Source organism: Lygodium microphyllum, chromosome 21, assembly GCF_053477565.2.
Source record: "Lygodium microphyllum isolate KBCC chromosome 21, Lygodium_microphyllum_v1.1.10, whole genome shotgun sequence".
Taxonomy (NCBI): Eukaryota; Viridiplantae; Streptophyta; class Polypodiopsida; order Schizaeales; family Lygodiaceae; genus Lygodium; species Lygodium microphyllum.
The window spans coordinates 139485768-139509487 of NC_141155.1; the positions used below are offsets into that span (position 1 = coordinate 139485768).

At 43.6% G+C, this 23720-nt stretch overlaps 1 protein-coding gene across 2 annotated transcripts in view; it reads right to left on the minus strand.

The window, feature by feature from the left end:
• Positions 1-23720, minus strand: part of CNX5 (co-factor for nitrate, reductase and xanthine dehydrogenase 5) — a 132846-nt gene that overhangs the window by 103040 nt on the left and 6086 nt on the right. The gene's annotated exons all lie outside the window — the stretch shown is intronic.

Genomic DNA, 23720 nt, shown 5'->3' on the forward strand with positions numbered 1-23720 from the left:
TCGTACAGACCTTATTCTGTATGGTTTGATTCATACGCTCTGCAACTTCATTTTGGGGCGGATTATGAGGAGCAGTAAGCTCCCTCTTTATCCCTTTGCTGTCACAAAATGCCTGAAAGGCCTTGGACACATATTCCCCATCATTATCTGAGCGAAAACACTTAGTGTCTTATCTATCTAATTTTCAGCCAATGCCAAAAAAAATTTTAAACTTGTCAAGCACTTCATCCTTGCTACGAATAGGGTAAACCCATACTTTCCATGTAGCATCATCGACAAAGGTGACAAAATATTTCTTTCCCCCTAAAGATAATCCTGGCATTTGACATACATCCAAATGTACAAACTCTAGAGGAGAAGATTTCAAAGAAAGAGACTTTTTGTGAGACGTCTGTGCATGTTTGCCAAAAATACAATGATCACAATGCTCAAAGTCAGCATAATGAAGACAAGGCAAGTAACCCAAACGAGAAAGCACTTTCATTCATGTTTGACTCATGTGTCCCAACCTGCCATGCCACAAAGAAACGCTTGGTTGCTCAATTATGGCAACAATATGGTTACGCACACTAGATACATGATAAAAAGTATCACTCTTGCAACATCTAGCAATAATCCTAGATCCCTAACAAATCTTCCATTTTCCATCACCAAAGGTGAAATGAAAACCATCATCATCTAGCTGCCCTGTGCTAATCAAGCTCTTCTTGAGCTGAGGTACATGCCGTACATGCTGAAGTGTAAAGACAGAGCCATGCTGAAACTGTAATTGCACACTGCAATACCTGAAATGTCACATGCATAGTTATCCCCAAGATGTACAACACCATGTCGACCTCCTATATCGGCGGAGAGCTACTCACAATGAGAGGTGACATGAAATGAAGCACCTGAATCGAGAATCCAAGAATGCATATCATCATCTATATCTGCAAGTAAAGCATGGTATGTATGTCATCATTTGTATCTCCAAGTAAAGCATGTGCACCAAAATGTGAAGAGACAAAGGTTACATCACTCCCACTATCACTGTCATGAGTGACTACATTCAGCTCTTCAATTTTTACACTGCTCTTCTTAGGCTGATTATCCTTCTTCTCTTCCTTACAATCATCTGTCTTCTTGCCTTTTCCTTTCTCTTTCTTCCATTTGTAGCAATCACGTTTAAAGTGACACTTCTTGCCACAATGATGGCATTCAACATCTTTGCCACGTGATTTACTACGTCCCTTGCTATCATATTTGTCATTTTGCTCTAATCTGCCCTTAGTATGCAAAGCACTGAAAGACTTACTCGACGCATTGTTCTGCCGATTCATCTCTTCCATAAGTAGAGCACTCACTACATCGGCATACAGAAGGATCACATTAGAATTGCTCATAGCAGTCTTGAATGTATCCCAACTCTCTGGTAGAGTGCAAAGCAAGAAAGTAGCCTTAAATTCCTCATCAATCATGAACTTCAAGGCAACCAGCTGGCTAAAAATGGAGTTAAACTCACTCAAGTGAGTCGACATTGCTGTACCCTCTTTCATACGCAAATCCATAAGCTTTTTCAGCCAATACACTTTGCTTGCAGCACGCTTTTGTGCATATAGTTCTTCCAGTCTAGTCCATATAGCATATGCAGAATCCAAACCTTCAATGTTGAACAGCAAGGCATCAGAAATCGATAGCTCTATGGTTGAGTGTACAAGCTCATTTAACTCATCCCAATCTTCCTGTTCCATGTCCGCGGGCTTTGCCCCTTTGGTTTCATCGGCTTTGTCTGCTTCTTTTGCAACAGGATATTGTAGCACTGCTTTTGCCAAATTGTAAAGTTATGTGCGCTTTCAAGCTTCTTTATGTGCATTAGATTACTGCTGTCATTGCTACCAGCCATGATTTTCAACCCAAATAAGACCAAAAAACAGCAAATGCAGGCCCAAAACTATCACCCAAGTGACCAAGGTACAAACAAGTACCAACCAGCAATAAATGACCACGTAGAAGCACAAATTTCAGATCTGATAAATTTTCAGAAGCACCAAACCATGTGCTACAGCATTATCTAACTGATTACAGCTGTTCCAAGGGTATATGCATCACATTACATGAGAATTCCCAAATTTTAGCTGCAATTTCTGTTGTACATGTACCCACGGGCATAGAATTTGACACGAACGGTCAAAAGCCCCAAAATTTTGTGCTCAAACATCAAACACACATCTGCATTTTCTCTGTCATGCATAGAACACGCCAATTTTGCCAAAAGATAGAAATTTCAGCAAAACCCCCAAATTTTACAAAGTGTTGATGTCCAAATTGCGTGGAATTCAACCTGCATGTACATAAATTGACCAAATGTTGCACACATTTTGCCCAAACTGCAAAAGCTCCAAATTACACGGGGTCCAATGTGCATCAAAGTTGAGAAATTGGGTAAAATTCAGCCCAATTTGTGCATGTACATGAAAAGCCCCAAATGTCGGGGACAAAATGTCACAAATTCTCCTGCAATTTCTGAGAAAAATATCACTATTGCATCTTGCTCGCATTAAATCTGGACAAATCCCCAAATTTTCCAAGCCCTGCATGCACTAATTTCAATGAAATTGAAAAAAATTCACTAAAATGTGAAAAGCCCCAAAATTCCTGGGCAAATTTGCACTGACTTTGCAATTTCTGAGTCAAATTGTCCAATTCTGCATTCAGGAAAAGCCCCAAATTTATGGGCTTGAATTGCACGGAAACTTGTGTTGTGCCTCCACGCGTGAACCCTCGATAGGAAAACTATAAAATAAAGAAATTTTGAAGAAGAAAAAATGTTGAACGGCGGGTCAACGGACCCGCTCTGCAGATCGCCGCCTAGTACCCGTGTCGCATCGCGTGTGCAGCTCGCCAACTACTGCCCGATACCTTCCCGTTCGCTGGAGTCGCCGGCTGGAGCCGTTTGTCAGTTGCACTCGCCGTCAGCTGCTACACCACTGCTGCCCACTGGTCCATGCTGGACCAGTCGCCTGGTCATGCCCGTATCACTGGTCACCTAAGACAGTTTCCTTTGCTCACGAGCCTGCCTACCACAACCGACTGCTCAACTGTCCTCACTGCCTGCGACTACCCACGATGCCTGCAGCTCACGACTTTCCCATCTTTCTTGCTCGAACTCGGAGAGGCATGAACACCTCAACTACAGCTCTAATACCAGTTTGTAGTGACGGGTTAGGCACGGAGATCTAGACAAACAGTCGTTACGCGCAATGACAGACAAAGAGAGTGAGATAGAGCAGAGTCTAGAGTGAGCACGTTTGTAGGTACAATAACCAGAGAGTACCTCTAGGTTTTTAGATAGATATATATGTGTAAGTACAAGTGCTAAGGGTGTGTTCACACCTGAGCACATTTAAAGGCACGAGGCCTTTATTCCCAACACATAGAGGGCCTTCTTTAGCTTATATGCCTTACCATTTGAGAATGAGAATCTAGGAGGCCATTCCACATAAACCTCCTCCTTCAAATCACCATTAAAGAAGGTCGCCTAGATATCCAACTGAGTTTCACTTCACCAGAGAGCAGATTGAGCTAGGCACTATTCGCCTCGAGTTTGTACCTTCATCAAACAACTTTGCAAACATAGTGACCAAGACGATCAATCACCCCATGCTTCAGTATTTACTACCCAATATCAGCTTAGATACACCCTCCTCTACTTCCTCAAATTAACAAGGAGAGGCGCTTCTCTCCAGCTTTCCTTCCAATTTGAGAGGGGGCGGCTTTCTTCTCTACATAGTTATAAGGTGTTATTTACAATTTGATTTAGACATTAAATATATTGTACTTCGTATCTTCATTTGCATCATCAAGATGACCATGATTGTAAAAGGGCTCTTGGGAAAGTGAGCAATTCCCCTTCAAAGGCACTATTCAAGTGGCACCGTTGTATTAAATTTTGCATGAGTATGATCACACTTGTTTTGCCTCTTGTATAACTCCAATGCATCGGCATTTTACTCTTGTAAATATGCATCTATGTGCATTTGTCCCTTTTCAGTCTTTGGAGTAGTCAACTCTTGATCCACCATATTTGTGGCATTGCACATGGAAGTCTCCAAGACAGTCTCCCTTGACTGCTTAGCTTGCTTTCCACACTTCTTTTTTGCCTCTCTACGTACCCACCATAGTTGCTCCACACACTTAGCCTCTTTTCTTCGTCATCGATACCACGTAGTGGTCCAAATAGACTTGTTTGTTTTGTGAAGGTCTTGTGAGAGTGTGAAACGGAAAGAGGCAAGTAAACACAAAGAGGAGGGCTGGCTAATCATGAAGGATCAATGATGGATAATGAAAGTGGGAGGACATGATGCCTATATATAAGCAAAAAAGAGAGAGAACCCTAAATGTGGTCAAAGCCCTAAAAAATAGCTAAAAGTACACAAAAAGAAATGCACTAATGTGCCCTCCATCTAAAGTGTCTAAAATACACAAAATGACAAACAAATACAATGTCAAAGCTCCTAATGTCCTTGTCTGCCTCAAGCTGAGACTCACAGGTAGGAGATAACCACACAAGACACACATGAGTGCTAACATCTCCTCTCAGATTCTGTGTGGCAGAAGGCCAAAGGAGATGCAGATTTGAGGGTGGTAAAAAGAGTGCTAATGCTGATAAAGTCCATCAATGAAGAAAGCTAACTAAGTAGCAAAACCCCCTCTCCATAGGAAAATCCAATCAAATGGAAGTCCACCAAAGGGCAATGGAAACAAAGAGGTCCCAAACTGATCACTCCAAAAAACTCAAGCGGGAAACTCAAGCGGAAATAGGTGTGGCAATAGAAAGCTGCCTCGAAGGGCCCTACACAATGGAAGAGGAAGGGAGCGTAGATAGTCCCCTCTCATGTCAACCTGTCACAAAAGGGGCTCCTATCAAAGAATTCTCCACAAAGAGGACGGCTCAGTGTAGACAACACAGGTCTCAAGACTAGGAAGACCATGAACTGAGAGTAGATAAAAGCCCAAGTTAAGAACATGTGTAGGGCCTCAAAAACGGAGCTTGATGGACAGTCAAACAATAGAGACAAGGTATCAACACCACTAGCAGGCACTAAAGAAATGTCTCCAGCAGTGGCGATACCTTCGAATAGACGGACAACCTGTAGCAAATCACCTCAGGGAGTCGTAGGACTTGAGGCACCACTAGAATGAGCCAAGGCTGCTCAAAAGAAGAGAGTCAAAGAAGGCTCCTCCACCTGATAAATGTGTAGAAACACTAAGTGAAAATAGCAGTTGACGAAGTAGAGGTAGATGAAGGCTCCGTTGTAGATCCACCCTTCGCTCCCAGACAAAGGTGAGGGTATATCCTCCAGCACTTTTCCTGGGGATGTGAGATCTTCCCACAATGAGGACACGTGGGATTCTATGATTCTCCACAAAAGTTGTATCAAAGTCGAAAGATGACTCCAACTTCTTCCTCTTCCCTTTCTTTTGCTTGGCTTGTCCTGTAGTTGTAGATAAAAATGCAAAAGCACGGCAATATGCACAGGCTCCACCAGAATCCGCCTCATTGTGACACATCCTACTCAAGCACCAATGGAACTAGCTCCTCCCAAGTGTGAGTCTCCCGACTACAAGAAGTGAGAAGACTAGTGTAGAACACATCATATGTTAATGACAAAAGATGTGAGAGAAGTGTCACAACTAGGTCCTCCGAAGAAATGTCTATAACAATGAATGAAAGCTCATCCCGAATCTCCTCCATCCTATGGAATCTGGATGTAATCCCTCATCGTAGGGAAATCGACGACAAATAGTTGTCAGAGCTTCAACATGAGAGAATCGATGCCCAAATATCTACATCCGAAAGAGAGATGCCAATCTCAACCAAATCTCTGCAGCGATGCTAAGATGTCTAACATGCACGAGCATGGAATCTGTACAACTCAAAAGGAGTGAGCAGTGGGCTCTAGCATCCAACCAATTCCATAAAGCTGTCAAATCCGTGGTTACACCATCATGAGGATCCACGATAGGTCGGGATATAGGGACTGTAACAAAATCCCAAAGGTACAATCATGAGGATCAATGATAGCTCGGGGTATAGAGACTATAAACACAGCCAATTTAGGAGCAAAGCACAGAAAGCAAGTCCTGTAGTAAACGCAAATCTGCCTTGATATTGACCAGTTATGGAGGCCATCCAGCACCAAATAGAAGTCATCCTGGTCAGCAAAGACCAACCAGTATGAAAACGCAGCAAAGAAACTAATCTGTCCACCTGTAAACAGACCGCCCAGTAGAGAAGAGGTGCCACCCAACCTGCAATGTGCCACCTAAGACCAATGACCTGCCTGCACAAAACCCCGAGATACACGAGCTACCTGCACAAAAACGCAGGTAATGCAGGGCCTAGTTTTGCAGCACCTATATCGAGGGCTGCCTGCAGAAAACACAGGTTTTCTTTGATGTTGCCCAGCCGATAGAATGGCCGGCCAGCCTATTTGACACCGCCTAGGTGCAGTAATGGTGCCACCTAGGTGCAATAATGGTGCCGCCCAGCCTGGTAGAGGCCGCCCATGTGCAGATCGAAGCTGCCCAGCCGACCAAAAGCTGGTCGAGGACAAAAACGAAAACTTACCCCAGTAAGCGCAGCAGTAAAGGGTTGGAAACAAGCCGCCCTGCCCTGTTTGGCTCCAAACGCAAGATTTGCAGCACATGTAGAAGGCGCCCAACAAGAGCCGTCGCGGACAATACGCTACTCTTCAAGATCTCTTGCTCCCACGTGTGGCTCTAATACCATGTGAGAGTGCGCAACAGAAACAGGAAAGTGGACATGGAGAGGAGACAAAGAGAACGCGAGAGAGAGAAGAAACAATCTGACTACAATGTGGCTGAAGGTATACAACTGCAACAATCAGCCCCAACACGCAGCTCTACACGTCAATGTGGGCACCAAACGGAAGTAGGAGGATGAGAGAGCAAGGAGGGTTGGCTGATCACAAAGAATCAACGATGGATAATAGATAATGGATAATGAAAGTGCAGGCTACCTATGTATAGGTGAAAAAGAGGGAAAGCCCTAAATGTGGTCAAACCCCTAAAAGAAATGCACTAATGTGCCCTCCAAAAGTGTCCAAAACCTATAAAATGACAAGCAAATACAATGTCAAAGCTCCTAGTCATTACAACTGTTTTTATTGGTTTTTTAGTGGCTTTTCTTGATTGAAAGTGGTTTTTATAAACAATTTTATTTGTTAAATAAACATCCTTAAGCAATGTCGACGAGCTGATTTACTGTGCAAGGAGATTTGATTTCGATCCATATAAACATGGCCTCTATTTCATTTCACAGTGGATAAAGTCCTCAGTGCAGAGTTAGAATTAGAAAGAATAGAGCGGAATAGATATCTTTAAGAGTGGAAGTTCCGAAGGGGTGACCAGCGGTCCATTGTGCTTCCATCCGCCTTTGTACGACTTAGTACGCCATTGGGTAGCTAACATCCTTTGTCCAATGCCCTATCCTCTCTAGGGTGGACACTTGAACTCCTTAACCACACATAAACCTACCAAACATTTCAGAAATCAAATAAGTCGAGTTTCTATCATGTGAAATGTTGTTTTTCTCTGCTTTGGGGTGGGACACCTTGGGGAAAAGAAAAGCACAAGGGCTTGGGCTTGTTTGCAATCCCTTTCTGGTTCTAGTTTTGGGCTTCAAAGGGGATGTTGAGCTAAAAATCATTAGCCTTAATTAAAGAGCCCCAAATCTTAAATAAACTAATGAATTTAAACCCTTTTTTAAACAACCCAATCCTGGAGAGTTTCAATGTCCCATATGTAAACCCTAATTTGGGAAGCCCCAAACTTTCTATAAATAGATAGGCTGCTCTCCCACTAAGTCCAATCTCGTTTTTGCAGTTTGCAAGTTCCAAAGCTTTGCTGTCCACACTCCGTTCACGAAGAACATCTCAACCAAACCTGCCCCACACTATGTACTACCTATTGGCACCTGTTTCCAACCATCTTCTTGCTGATCTCTCCTCTTACAACCATCACCATCTGATCCAGCTCCCCACTCTTGCTGCGTTTGCTGTTGGCAACCAGCCCCATGCTGCATCTGCTACTTTTAAGGCTCCTCTAGCTATTAGCAATAGTCATCAAGGCTACATTTGGTGATTTCCAAGTTGTGTCTACAGATTTTGCTGTGTTTTCACCCCTAGAGCTGTCCATCCTGTTGCCTTCACTCCAAAATTTGCATTTTCACATTTTCTCTCTCCTCCACTTGTCTTCGACACAGATCCAACATCCACATTGATGCTTTGCTATTGTCGGACATCTTTGGAGACTGCCTAGCCACATTTGGGATCTGTCAAAGTATGACACACTCTTCAGCTCATTATCTCTACCTTAGTTGTTGAGGCACGAGAGTTCAAGGTTTAGTATTCATTCATTGGATAATGTGTTTGTTCCATGAGCATTGTATTATTCAGATTCATTCATCCTAAATTATTCACTATGTTCATTGTCTCTGAGTTACCCCAACTATGTTCATTGTCTCTGAGTTACCCCAACCCTAACTACGTTCCGCTATCAATTTGTGCTTTGTTGTGCAATTGTATTTGTCTTTTTGTGTCAGGGCATTTCTTTACATGGCTCCCATTGTTTGGTCCAACCATAAACAAGAGACGATGGTTGTCTCCATACCAAGATGGAGTACAAGGCTCTCTACAATGGCACCACAGAGATTGTCTACTTGAGGAGCTTACTAATGGGACTTTAGTTCCCACGTGGCATTCCAATCACCATCTTCTGAGACAACTAGAGCCCCATAGCACTAGCTGCTAAACCGGTTTAGGTTCACCACTACCACTTCACCAAAGAGTAGGTTCAGCTAGGCACCATTAGCCAAGAGTGTGTGCCTTTATCAAACAATTTTATAGACATATTAACCAAGCTAGTCAATTGCTCAGTTCTTTAGTACTTACTACCCAAGATCGGCACGGGTGCTCAGTCCCCTTCCACTTCAATTTCCACCATCTAGTGGTAAGAAGGGGTGGCTTCTTCTCTTGATGTTTACAAGATTTTGATCACTCTTGCTTCAATGACATTTTTATTGTGCTTTGTATTATTATCCGTATCATCAAGGATGATTATAATTGTAAAAGTGTGCTTGGGCAAGTAAACAATTCTCTTGCAAGGGCACTATTCAAGTGGTTGCGAAGTAATGTGATGCAAGGATTTGCAATGAGAGAACGCAAAATGTATGAACATGACTAAAATACAAGAACTCCAACCAAAAAGCAACAAAAACAAACATGCAAAACACAAGCAAAGAAAAGGGAGAACTCTAAAGTGAATAAATCAATGCTGTAAATAAAACTCAGAACGTACAAAATGCTCAAAGGCAAAGCAATTGCAGAAGTCGGAGAGTGACATCCACCAAAGATGGATCTTGAGGTCTATAGCCACTAGTCATAACTGAATGTGAAGGGGCAACAAGCTGGAAACCAAAACACAACAATCTAGAGGTCTAGAACTGGTAAACAGAGCTGCTGACATCAGATAGTCTAAATGTTGGGCAGCCCATGCAGCAGCCAAATACAAGCTGGAAACTATTGCCTACAGATCTGGACACTAGGGCAACCTGTTGCAACAATAAATGCAGCACCCAAGGGTAGCAACAGGGTAGGTGCTAGCTAAGGGAGACATGGCAGTAGTCATAAGGACTCGACAACCACTAAATGATGTAGATTGATGGATGGAACTTGCAGAAGAGTGATAACTTGCCAAAAAGGGATGACCTGAGTGGCTAGACAACCTCCTATTTACAGATGTGGATCCTTCCAAATTAAGGGTTTTGACTTGTGGTGCCCGGAAACACAGAGGAGCATGTGAAGAAAACTACTAGGGTTTGCACTGAGGACACACAGAGTGTATGACCACGATAGAAATACAAAAAGACAGACACGGACACAGAGGGCAAAACTCAAACCCTAAACGCAAAACTCAAAACTCAAACACAGAAACTCAAACAAAAACAGAAGAATGGAGAGACAAAACACAACTCTAAAGTGAATGAATGCTATAAATGAATGTAAGAGTGTACAGTGTGCTCAAGCGCAGAGCAATGTCAGAGTGTGACATCCACCGGAGATGGATCCCAAGCCTGTGACCACCAGTCGGAGTGTAGGAGTATTGAATAGTGAATGGCAGCACGCTAGTCACTAAAACGCAGCAATCTAGAGGCTGGAAACTGGTAAACCCAACAGTGAACCACTGATCAGAGGCTGGAAATTGTGCACAGTCTGCTGTAAATAGCAGGCTGAAACAGTGTCTGATGTGGCTGGCGATGACTGGATGATCAGATCGCAGCAAATAATGATGTCGCCAGTAGCTGACGTCAACATGGATGAAGGCGCCAGTAGCAGGAGCAAACACAGATGGAGTAGCAACAGTCTCAAGGGCTGGACAACCACGTGACAGGAGGCTGATGGCTGAAATCTACATGTGGATTGAGAAACTTGCATAGACGGAATGAATCTGAATGGGGGCAGCTTGTCTATTTATAGATGTGGAAGGGCGCCCTAAAAATTAGGGTTTCCACTGAACTCTCTCAAACCGCTCACCGTTTTAGGGTTTCCATTGAACTCTCTCGAAACGCTTCCTGTTTTAGGGCTTTTACTCTAAAAGAGCATTTTTTAGTGTGTTTTGGGGCTGTTTAAGAGGCTAATCAACAATTAATGCATGTTTTAGCTCAACAACCCCTCTCAGGCCCAAAACTGAGCCAAAAGGTTAGGCAACCCACTGTGATGTTAATTGACCCCAAGGCGTTCCACCCCAAAGCAGCCAGGGCATCGGACAAAGGGTGCACGTCGGCTGCCCAGTGGAGTACCAAGACTACAAAGGCGATGGTTATCTTACCAAGGGAATCCAAGTAGTCACCCAAGAGAGGACAGGGCATCAGACAAAGGGTGCATGTTGGCTGCCTAGTGGCCTACCAAGCCCTACAAAGGCAGATGGAACCACATGGAGCTTCTTTTTTTTTTAAATAAGTGAGGTAAATTTTATGGGATGTGGCCGATTGAGTAATAGTGACCCAGAAGATGGAAGTAGGGAGGATACACCCAACACATCACAAAACAGAACAAGCTAACCCAACCACTCAAGGTGTCAATAACGAGGAAAAATAAGTGAGGAGTTATCCATGTGATGGAGGATGGTGATGTGGTAACAACAGCCGCCAATGGAAACAGCTTAGGATCCGCTCAAGTGGTACTCTGCACAGTGAGATGCAAAGTATGCTACATGTTGAAGAATGCTCATGCAGCAAGTACCACTTGGACAGTGTCCCTCATGGAAAATTTGTTCACTTGCCCAAGCGCCCTAGTACAAAGATGATGAAATCATGCAATGTAAAGAGGAAGGTACCACAGGGGGAAAAAGCTGATGTCGAAGACAAAGTGCTGGAGCCTGCAGAATACCAAGAAAGGTAGGAATCCCCTCCCAACCTGGAAGTAGATGCCGAAGAAGAAAGAGGAGCCTAATGTCGGTCTTCATATGGTGCCGAGAACCATAAGGAATTAAAGAAGAGGAAGTGGATGAAGTGAAGGAAGCACCCCACTAGAAGACCAAGGTAGAAGTCACCGCCATGATAGCATCAAGAGAGATGCTGCACGATCCACCTCGGGAGGGAAAATCGCCATGCTGGAAGAAGAGCAAGCACTCCTAAGATGATGAAACCATGAAAGTGATGGTGCACATCCCCATGTCTCTAGCCCAGGTAGGACCAAAGCAATCTGCCAGTTAGCCCTACATTGAAAGACAAAACCCTGCAAAAGAGATAAAAATCTGCAAACACAGAGATTAATGGTGAGATGCTCCAAAGCAAAACATAACAAAAAGGAAATCTAACTCAAAATAAATGCAATGAATGTGTATGTGTGTGAGTAAATGCAGCGGAAGTCAAAAGAATGGAAAAGCTAAGGACAAAGAATCCTATGGGCCCGACTCTAAGAGTGCGAAAAATGAATGCTACACCTAACCTAGGGTATCCGAAAGGACCTAGAGACATGCTAGTCTAAGAAGATGGCTACCATCGAGTAAGTCCAGTAGCACGACTTTACCAAGGGAATGCTTGACAAGGTGGGGAGGAAGGTGAGATAGATGCATGAAGTGCAACAGAATCGGAACCTACAGACCAATCAGCCAATCTCTCAGGGGTAATGAAAGAGATAGGCTGTTGAGGCTATACTCGAGCCACATGTCCAGCAACAACGGGTGCTGAAAAAGTAGATAAAGCAGGAGCGGAAGGCATAGCCCCACTAGACTCTAAAGTCACAACGGTCTGCTAAGGCTTTTTAGGTGGAAGACCTTGAGCCTTAGAGCCACACTCCTCATCCACATGGCCTGCTCGCTGGCAGTGTGTGCAAAACTGGTTTTTCTTAGGGAGTTGCTGCCAAATAGGTCTAGATTCTTTGGTTCCATCAGAGAAAGAGAAGTCACCCTTTGATTGCATTGTCGTCGCATCTTGCAAGTTCTTGTTACAAGTGGTTTTCCCTCTCGAAGAAGAGGCAATCAACCCCCTCTGCTCTGAATAAGGCTGTGATTAGGATTTCTTGTGGACCTGATCATGCAACCTTGCGTAACGCAAGAACTAGCACTCAAACTTGTAGAAGGTTGGCAATCGAGGTTGGAAGATGATGAGTTGAATGAAATTGAAGTATTTTTCGGGCAACTTATTCAAGAAGAATATAACCTGATCGTCATCTGACTTTGGAGGATCGGTAGTGGCGAACTCGGATATATTCCGTCAACTTGACTTTCAGATCATCCCCTTCCTTAATAGAGAACTCTTGCAGCTCAAAGTCAAGATTGATGCGCCAAGTACGATCGCGAGCTGCATAGCGGTCAAGAAGGTGACTCCAACGCTTTGATGTAAGCGCGAAGTGTTACAACTGAGAGTGAAACTCAAGAAGCAATCCCTGCATCAACTCAACATTGGCTGTGGCATTGCGGGCTCTCCATTGACGAATGTAATTAGGCTGAGCTAGTCAAGGGTCCAACATTGACTCTAGACCAATGATGAGGTCCCAAAGACCCTGAGACTCAAGCACTTGTTGCATGAAATTAGACCAAGTGGTGAAATTTGACCCATTAAAACGTGTCTTATTCATGAATGCATTCTTAGCCGTTGCAATAGGAGTAGTAGTGCTCGGAGATAGATAGTGAGAAAAAGTGTAGTGGGGGTAGAATAGGGGAGTGGAGTACACTTTGGAATGGGCCCCAAGGTGCCTCCTAGACATGCGTGTAGTGTGCAAGGTGGATCCATAGGTAGGGATGGGATGACTAGGCATGGGCATGGTAGCCACATGAGGAACCCAAGGAGGTGGGATGGGAACACGGGGAGCAAAAGATGGGAATCCCTGCATAGGTGTAACCCAAGGAGAGTGTGAAGACGCACCATAAGCTGAGGATGGAAACCCCTGCGTATGAGTGGTCATGTGAGATGTGAAGCTAGGGATAGTGAGGGGGATGCCCATCACAGTTGGACCCAGGAGTTATGGGTGTGCTCCTTTGCTGAAAGGTGAGAGGCATTGTGTTAAAGAGCGGCATTCCCCCTAACGAAGTACCATGGTGCAAAGAGGTAGAGAATGAAATGGAGAAGGAAAAGGTGCTAGGAGCGGAGATGGAAGATTCAACCCCTAGGGTGTGTGATGAAGATGTGAAGTGTAATCCAAGGTTTTGGAAAGATGATGAGAGATGATTAAGGTGTGATATAGAAGAGGATGCTATGGAAGGGAAGTGAGAAGTGTATGTGATATGCTCAAATGAAATAGAAGCTGTAGACGTACTTGAATTCCGTCTACTTCATGAGCCCCCTCTATTAAAGTTCACAAACACAAAGCCATTCGGATGATGTACCTCAAAAGAAGAAACAAGCGAGGGTTTTGCTTCATGCAACACAAAAGAATTGTAAAACCCTAACATTGGCCCTAGCTGAGATGATGAAGATGAATTGCCAGACGTTTAGAATGTTGTATGTCCTCCATGATCAGAGAGGTGGCCAGCCTCACCAACCGGTCCGAATGTGGTAGCAAAACTGGTAGGAGGGGTGTAAACATCACCATACTTGTTGCGATAGTACTCCTCAAAGTCCTCCTCTGTCATGTTAGTGAAATCTGGTGAAGGTGGAGTGTCATCCTCTTCATCGAGTCCATAATGCCGTCTCAGAGCCTCCAATGATGAAGAAGCCTGATAAGACATCATAGGAACTAGAGAAGAAGGTGTGTGGGACATTGTGATTCGGTTACGAGTCGTATTGTGTGCCTCGCACAAAGACTAGCTCTCCACAATATCCGCAGGATACTCTTTACAAGAGCACCGGCTTTGATACCATGTAAAGAAAACTGCTAGGGACATACAAAGTATACGACCACGACAAAAACACAAAGAGACAGACACAAACACAGAGAGCAAAACTAAACCCTAAACGCAAAACTCAAAACTCAAACACAGAAACTCAAATACAAACAGAAGAAGGGAGAGAGAGAGCACAACTCTGAAGTGAATGAATGCTGTAAATGAATGTAAGAGTGTACAGTGTGCTCAAGTGCAGAGCAATGTCGGAGAGTGACGTCCACCGGAGACAGATCCCAAGTCTGTGACCACCAATTGGAGTGTAGGAGTGCTGAATAGTGAATGGCAGCAAGCTGGTCACCAAAACACAGCAATCTGGAGGTTGGAACCTGGTAAACGCAGCAGTGTACCACTCATCGGAGGCTGGAAACTACGCACAGTCTGCTGTAAACTGCAGGCTGAAACAGTGTCTGATGTGGTTGGCGATGACTGGATGATCAAATCGCAGTAGATGATGATGTCGCCAGCAGCTGACGTCGGCATAGATGAAGGCGCCAACAGCAAGAGCAAACACGCATGGAGTGGCAATAGTCTCGAGGGCTGGACAGCTATGTGGGAGGAGGCTGATGGCTGAATCTGCACGTGGAGAGACGAAACGAATCTAAATGGGGGCAGCCTGTCTATTTATAGACGTAGAAGGGCGCCCCAAAAATTAGGGTTTTCACTAAATTTTTTTAGTGTGTTTTGATGTGTTTAAGAGGCTAATCAGCAAGTAATGCATGTTTTAGCTCAACAGAGGATGAGGATGAAGCACCCACTCGAGAAGCTAGAGAGAAGCTACTATTGTGATAGCATCAAGAGACATCGCAAAATCCACCTCGAGAGGAGAGGCCTCCATGCTAGTAGAAGAGAAAGTCTCCAAGGAAGATAAACCCACAAGGGAATGGTGAGCATCCCATATCTCTAGCCCAAGGACTAGTGCAAACATGCACATTAGTCCTAGACTGCAATACAAAACCTTGTAAAAGAGATTAGAATTTGCACACAACAAAGCAAAAGTAAAGCTAAGATGAAGAAAACAGATGTGTAAATGAGCGAGTGTGTGAATGCAATGGAAAACAAATGAAGAAAATCCTAAAGCCTATATAGTCTAAGGATAGAGTAGCATATGGGCCCAATTCATTAGCAATCCACTCACGAGAGTGTGCGGCCGTCAACACAACATCAAAAGCCCTAGGGATCGATGCCTCAATCACCTCCAAGTGGAGGAAGGTAGTTAATGAGGAAGCAGCACTACTCCTGAATCCTTTGAAGACTTCTCCTTGTCCTTCTTCGCCTTATAGAGGCAATCCTTCTTCCAGTGACTTGTCTTCCCACCCACAGATATGACAAGTGGACGACTCCTCTTTGTCCTCCTCTTTTTGGTCCTTCCCCTTCTTTTGAGAGGACTGACCTATATCCAAAACCATAGAAAACAACTCATTCCCAATCAAGAGTCTCTAACCACCTTGAAGCAATCAAGGTGGAGTAAAATGCACTAAATACGGGTAGTGACTCAGAAAGAAGAGTTATTGCCATATCCTCCAAGGTAATCGCCTTTCCTGCATTCTAGACTTGCATCTGCAATTGCCAAAGCTTATTGACATGCTTCTGCATAGAAGAAAGTCCTCATCTAAACCTCCAGAAACACCAACTTCATGACAGTCATATGATTGTACATCTGATTAAGCTCCAGCCTTATGTCTCAAGCCACGATCAAGTGCTTGATGTGAGCAATGATCGCTTGACTTCAAGAGAGAAAGAGGAAAGAACAAATGCAGGCATTCAGTTTAACCCAATGCACCTATATCTTTATCAACTCAACTTTCTCATCTGAAGAAAGCTTAGAGGCATCACAAGTTGTAGGATGGTCTATAGCCTCGGTCACTAGCTCCACCAAATTATAAGACTCCAAGATGGCAAGCATCATTACATGACATATGCAATAATTCTTCCCATCAAGTTTTTGACCTAAAGGAAGAGCGGGTAACACAAGGACCTTGCAATCCATAATAGCATGAAACTCCACGTGAATTTCGACCGGCATTGTAAATAGAATAACCTACACAAAGACAAGGTCAGCTCCCTTTGACTCCGCACACGGTGCCAATGCCTACTAGGGCTTCCTTTGCTCATCCTCAAAGAATTTCACCCACCGGAGGCAATGAAAACTCAAAATCTGCAGCAATAAGGCTGAAAACACAGACCTTCCTCCTTCATCACAAACAACAAGGACTTGCAAAAAAAAACAACTTAGCTCCTTCTCCGTGCACAACCTGGTCACCGCAGCCTCCAAAGGCTGAAAACTCAAAATTTAATCGCGAAGAACCCTCCCGATCAAGTCTACCCACGATCAATCAGCCCTTCTACACTACTCTAATACCATGTTAGAGTGTAGCAAATGCAAAAGCATATGGACAAGATTAAAAGAAAATGAACATGAGAGAAAGGGAGAGAGAAAAGAAACACAAGAACATAAAAATCTGCAGTCAATGAATGCTGAAATGAAGAGGGTAGATATATAAGGGCTATAGACGTATCTCCTCGAGCCATATCTTTCCCACCAGCACTTGAAAAGCAAGTGACGAGGGCAAGTTGCTAACCGGGCCTAAGTAGGAAGAAATAATGCAATAAAATAATGCAGTCGGCCAGCAAAAAGGCCAACCTAATCAAAAAACTGCTGACTGCAACATAAATGAATAAAACAATCAGCAATCAGTCCTCCATCTACCACGTGGCATCATCGCTTGCTTGATAGATTGCCCGTACACTGTCTCTACTGAAAATGCCCGCTAACTAACTGGAATAATGAATAATGCCCTCCGAGAGTACCTCCAAGAGAACTGACCACAATGGTACTCTAAGAAATGCTAGTCCAAGGGATGACTAATCTCTAACACATCTACCCTCATTGGCCCTAAACTTGTTGTCACCTCCTACCTGCATGTAGACAACCTACAAGGGTTTCACCTACCTCCCATGGCCTCCTTATCAACTAGGAGCAGCTCTTTGATAGAGTTCTAAATGCATTTCTCAACAATTTTCAGGCCAATTAAATTAATTTTCAGAATTATTAATTTAGTTGTTAATTCTTGCTCAAAATTTTTAATTATATCAACCAATAATTAATTTGGCTAGGTCAATTTGTCATCCAATAAATCTTGAGCATTTATCAGCCCCTGAACTTGCACTATTTAAGTAATTAATGCCTAGTTCCTAATGCCACCACTAACATTAATGCCTAATAAAAATTTAAAAATTTATTGGCCAAAATCTAACACTAGGTGTTACCAAGTATGTGATTAATATAGCTTCTTACAACTTTTGCCTTTGACATCCCACTGACATCTTGGGGTCCTTGGTCCATCATTGTGAAATAACTAACTTGTGCATCACATGTGCATCTCACATTTGCACATTTGATTAAGACTTTATCAATGCTAAGTAAAGCATCCAGATTTCACGCCCTTGTGACAAACCTTCCCCTTGAAATCCTTGCAATTCCACTCGATTGCACTGCAATGTGTCAAAATACATCATTTGCCACTATTGGAATACATGCCAGCATCATAGTCAAGCATGTGCACCTATTGCTTTCCCATGATCATGCCCTTTGCATGTCTGAGATCCTAGTCACTTAAACTAGTTCCGATCCATATGCATGAACCATAACCACTGTCAAAACCATAAGAGATGCATCCACATACCAAAACCCAACATTGTTTGACCACCAATACATTGTAATGCATAAAATACCACATGATACTCATATAAAGTATACATCAACTACAAACCACATGTAACTTATGCAATTATACTTCTCTTGAATCACCTGCAGATGTACATTGCATGTCATCTACATATCCTATACATACCTTGCAAATGTATATCACATCTAAATGTACATGCCATGTATTCCATACATATCAACAACCTTGCAAATGTACAGTTATAAAGCCTAGATACAAACCATACACATCTGCATATCAACTCACACTAACTGGTACAATGAATAGTGATCCCAATGGTAGAAATACTATCAACATACAATACCCTACATGCAAACCAAGTACATCTGAGATCCACTACATAACCAAGCTATCCATCACTAGGGGAGTGGAGGTGCAACCTTCCCGTTTAGCATTAGGCAATAGTCTATACCTTCTATGCTTTGCTGAACCTAAAAGAGCTTGATCCGAAAGGCTCTAACCGAGATACATTAAGGTAAAGTTCATCACCGAGAGTGATCTGCCAAGTTGCCCTCCTCCATCCATTTGTATCTACCATAGGTGAAACAATATTGAAACTTCACCAAGAAGCACATGGAAACTTTACCTCTTAACTCTTCATGCCCCCAAGACCTACACTAGGTTCTAGGCCCTTTTCCCTTTGGATCACACAAATCCTTGGATCTTTCATATTGTTGCCAAAACCAGTACACTGGCTACATTTTCCTCATGACCAGCAGCACTGTATGGAGCATTTACATAACCAGCATTTGTGAAGAAAACTACTAGGCTTTGCACTGAGGACACACAGAGTGTACGACCACGACAAAAACACAAAGAGGCAGACACAGATACAAAGGGCAAAACTTAAACCCTAAACGCAAAACTCAAAACTCAAACCCTAAACGCAAAACTCAGAAACTCAAACACAAACAAAAGAAGGGAGAGAGAGAACACAACTCTAAAGTGAATGAAAGCTGTAAATAAATGTAAGAGTCACCAAAATGCAGCAGTCTGGAGGCTGGAAACTGGTAAACACAGCAATGTACCACCGATCAAAGGCTGGAAACTATGCACAGTCTGCAGTAAACAACAGGCTGAAACAGTGTCTGATGTGGCTCGCGATGACTCGATGATCAGATCACAGCAGATGATGATGTTGCCAATAGCTGACATCTTAATGGATGAAGGCACCAGCAGCTGGATAGCCACGTGGGAGGAGGCTGATGGCTGAAATCTGCACATGGAGTGAGAAACCTGCACAGATGAAATAAGGCTGAATGGGGGCAACCTGTCTATTTATAGATGTGGAAGGGCACCCCAAAAATTAGGGTTTCCACTAAACTCTCTCGAACCGCTCCCTATTTTAGGGTTTTTACTCTAAAAGAGAATTTTTTAGTGTGTTTTGGGACTATTTAAGAGGCTAATCAGCAAGTAATGCATGTTTTAGCTCAACAGCATTGACACCATGAGTTCCAAACACGTCAGAATGAAACAAATTCCAAGCATTGTGTTTCCCCCTTCATTAAGTGAATTTTCAAACTAAGAAGCATCATGACTACTTGATTCCATCTCATATCTCAAGACATTCTTGATCTAATGCTTAGCTGAATACAATCTCAACACCAAAGCAATGCTTCAGACTTCCAATCACGTGCCACGGGCCCACCAATTCAAGGGAGTTGATGATATCCCAGTAATGGAACCGTGAAGCTAACCTTCCTTCTCGGATAGGGTCATAAAGAACTTAATTAAGCACTAATTATAGCAAGCATGAAATTCACATAACCTGAAAATGCAAATGTTACCAGTTAATCCGGCACAATGGACAACCTGTTGACCCCAAATTGGCACCCCTTGCAATATTTCTTTATCTTATATTGCAACCTAGATGAAATACACTGAGATTCCTGGAATCCCCTCTCCAATCACCTCTTGCATCAGAAATGACCAACACTCCTTAAAACCAATTTGCCCCTTGATTTGCTTGGGGGAAGGTCCTTGCAAGACAAATTCAGCCCCAAACTTAATATTGCCAACTGGCCTCTTGAAATTCTCTAAAATTCCAAAATTTCAGCTCCTAAATTTCAAGTACTAGGCCCCAATTTCTGAGCACTCTTCCCACAATGGTTTGTAAACCCTAATTTCTGCTGTAAATTAGGGTTGAGCTCCAAAAATTCTTCAATTGCACCCTCTTGGGACTGAATTTGGCTTAGATCTCTTGAGAAAAGCTGTGAATTGGTTGAGAGAATGGAGAAGAAGTTGGGGAGAGAGAAATTTCAGAATTTCATCACCAAATTTGGCAGAAATTTAATGCTTCCCTGTTGTATATGGCTGATTGACTGCAGCCTACCATCAACAGGAGCCCCACATGCAATCACTTGCCCTTGTGGGCCCCAAACTTGTTCACTTGCCGCCTACATGTAGATAACCTACAGGGGCGGTCACCTGTCTCCAAGGGCCTCCTATTCAGCTCTTTAGCAGCCTCCAATGGCTGGGCTAATCACCATTGGCTAGAAAATTGCAACAACGGCTCTCTTTTTAGCCCTCCCAACCTCCACCATATTGGGATGAGGACCCAACAGCCTTTAATAGCCTTTCCCTCACTTGCATGGGTAAGTTTTGTAAAATGGTAGCCTTCTAAATGCATTTTCCAGTAATTTTCAGTCAATTAAAATAATTTTCACAATTACAATTCTAAAATTTATTCAATTGTTAATTCATGCTCATAAAGTAACTATACCAAACAACAACTAAATTCCCAAGGCCAATTTTGTTGTGCTAAGAAATACATTACATGCTGATTAGCCACTTAAACAGCCCCAAAACAAGCTTAATTTAATGAAAACCCTAAAATGGGAAGCGGTTCGAGAGAGTTTAGTGAAACCCTAATTTGGGAGAGTCCATCCTCATCTATAAATAGACAAGTTGCCCCCATTCAATTTCATCTCTTCTATGTAGGTTTCTCACCCTTGAGTGTAGATTTCAATCATCAGTCCACACACGTGGCTGTCCAGTCTTCACAAGTACTGCTATCACCTCGTTTTACTGTTGCGTTCTACTATGGCATTCTACTGATACGTTTTGCTGCTTCACCCACATCATTAGGCATCATCCTTCGCAGTTGCCTCAATCTCCTCATCCTTTGGTGATCAGCGTTTGATATTTCTCTCACTCCATCACCCCGATTGGTGGTCACAACACTTGGGATCCATCTTCAGTGGGGACATCACTCTCCGGCAAACTACTCTACCCCTTGGCACACTATATACTCTTACATTCACTTACAGCATTCATTCACTTCAGAGTTGTAATCTTTCTATCCCTTCTTTTGCTTGTGTTTGAGCTTTGAGGTTTGTGTTTAGGGTTTGAGTTTTGCTCTCTGTCTGTGTTTGTCTCGTTGTGCTTCCATCGTGGTCGTACACTCTGTGTTTCCTCAATGCAAACCGTAGCAGTGCCTCCACACTCTTCTTCACATGGTATCAAAGTTGGTGCTGTTCTAAAGAGTATCATGCAGATATTGTGGAGTACTAGTCTTTGCACGAGGCACACAATACGACCCATAACCGAATCATAATGTCACAGACACCTTCTCGTGACCCCATGATGTCTTATCAGGCTTCTCCATCACTAAAGACCCTCAAGAGGCATTATGGACTCGGCAAGCAAAACAACACTCTATATTCACCCTCACCATCACCCTCTATATTTACAACGATGCTAGATATTCTAGATTTCATTAACCTCACAGAGGAGTTTAAGGAGTATCTACACAACAAATACGAACCTGAAGACATCCCTTCTTCCAATTTTGCTACTCCTTCCAGTCGATTGGTGAGGCTAGCCACCTTTCTAATCATGGAGGCAATATGACATTTGGGACGACTGATGATCCATCTTCATGATCTTGGCTAGGCCCAATGTCAAGTTCGTACAACCCTTTCGAGTCACTCGAATCAAAACCCTCTCCTCTTTTGCCTTTTAGTGTGCAGGATCTGGATGGTCAAACGTATGTAAATCTTAATAGAGGGGGCTAAAGAAGCAGACATTCATCTGTCAGAAGTGGTGCAGCAATGGAAGCGTAAAGAATATGCTGAAATAAATGCTGAAACACAAGACAGAAGAAAGAATGAACACAGTAGACAGATGAGAACTCAGATGTATGCTCGGGAAATGGAATCCATATCGAACACGAGACAGCAGCATACAACGGTGAGTCACTGGCTGCGTGGGCTCCTCAGCACCGGCTCCTCTCTCCCAGAAGGATCTCCACTGATGGCTGAAGTACAAAAGGCTGTGGAGGAGGAGCCCTATAAATAGCCACAAAAGTGGGGAGCATAAAATGCAGGTCGGCCAGCAATAAATGCTAAAAATACATCATAAATGGCCACAAAAATGTGCCATAAAATACTGCATAAAATGCTACATAAAATGCCCAGCCTCTGCACACAGACTCACACCATGAGCTGACTAATATCTGCTAACACCCTCTCTCAGATCATGTGTGATCTGATACAATAAAATAGTACAATGATGGAGAATCATAAACTACACAACAAAGAAACACCAGAAGGACCATGGATGTCCAAGCGGTGAGTGGCCAGCCCACCACCAAGATGCCTCGGAGAGTATCTGATGTCAATGTCGATCGTACCAACAACACCTGAAAATAGAGAAGACTCATAGCAGCTCTCTATGTAATGTCACCTATGTCACTCAGGACATACAAAGCCAATCTGCCAAACATGTCTCTGAACATGTGACCATGGATTCCCCGCCTTTGGCCAAACCACCAAAGTGTCCCCTCATGTGAGCTCCAGACGAAAGCCTCTCGCTCTCTGTCAAGAAGAACAGCTCATCATGAACCCAGAAATCAACACCGGTCTCTAGGATTTCACTGCCAGATACCGTCGATGCGTCAGGGACATCCCTCTCTGGATCCTGTGCATCGATATCAAAATATAGATGAGGCACTGCAGCCCCACCAACACCCGCTCACACTCCCTCTCTGGCATAAGAGAGTCGTGAGGGATGACCGCATCACCACCACTAGAAAGCAGCCGAGGAAGGGGCCACCAAGCCCTTCCCGCGATCCGAAGAAGAGGATCCCTTCCGCGCCTTGGACTTCTCCTTGGTCGGAGGATCGGACTCGGAGTCTAATGAAGGAGAGGACTCATCGGTAAAGTCAACATCCCGCTTCGTCTTCTGCTCCTTCTTCCTGGAAGCCGCTAACTTCTTGCAGTCCTTCCGCAAATGTCCCTTCTTGCCACAGTGGTAACACTGGGCCTTTGACTTCTTCTTCCCGTCACCCCTCTCTGAAGCTACATAAGCCTCACCTCCATAATGTGCCGGAAGCCGCCCCTGTAATCTCAAGGATGCCTCATGCTCAAGAAGCATCGAGGTCATATGTGTAAAACTGACAGGAGTCGATGATGTCTATGCCCGCAAAGCAGTGGCCACTCCATCAAACTCCGGGGGGAGCTTGTAGAGGACCGTCCCAACAAGATGCACCTCGGGAAGAGCAGATTGCATGTGCCGAAGCTGATCCTGTACCTGCGTAACACGAAGAAGAAAAGACTGAATAGTATCTTTCGGCTCAAACTTCATCTGCTGGAGCTGGCCATAAAG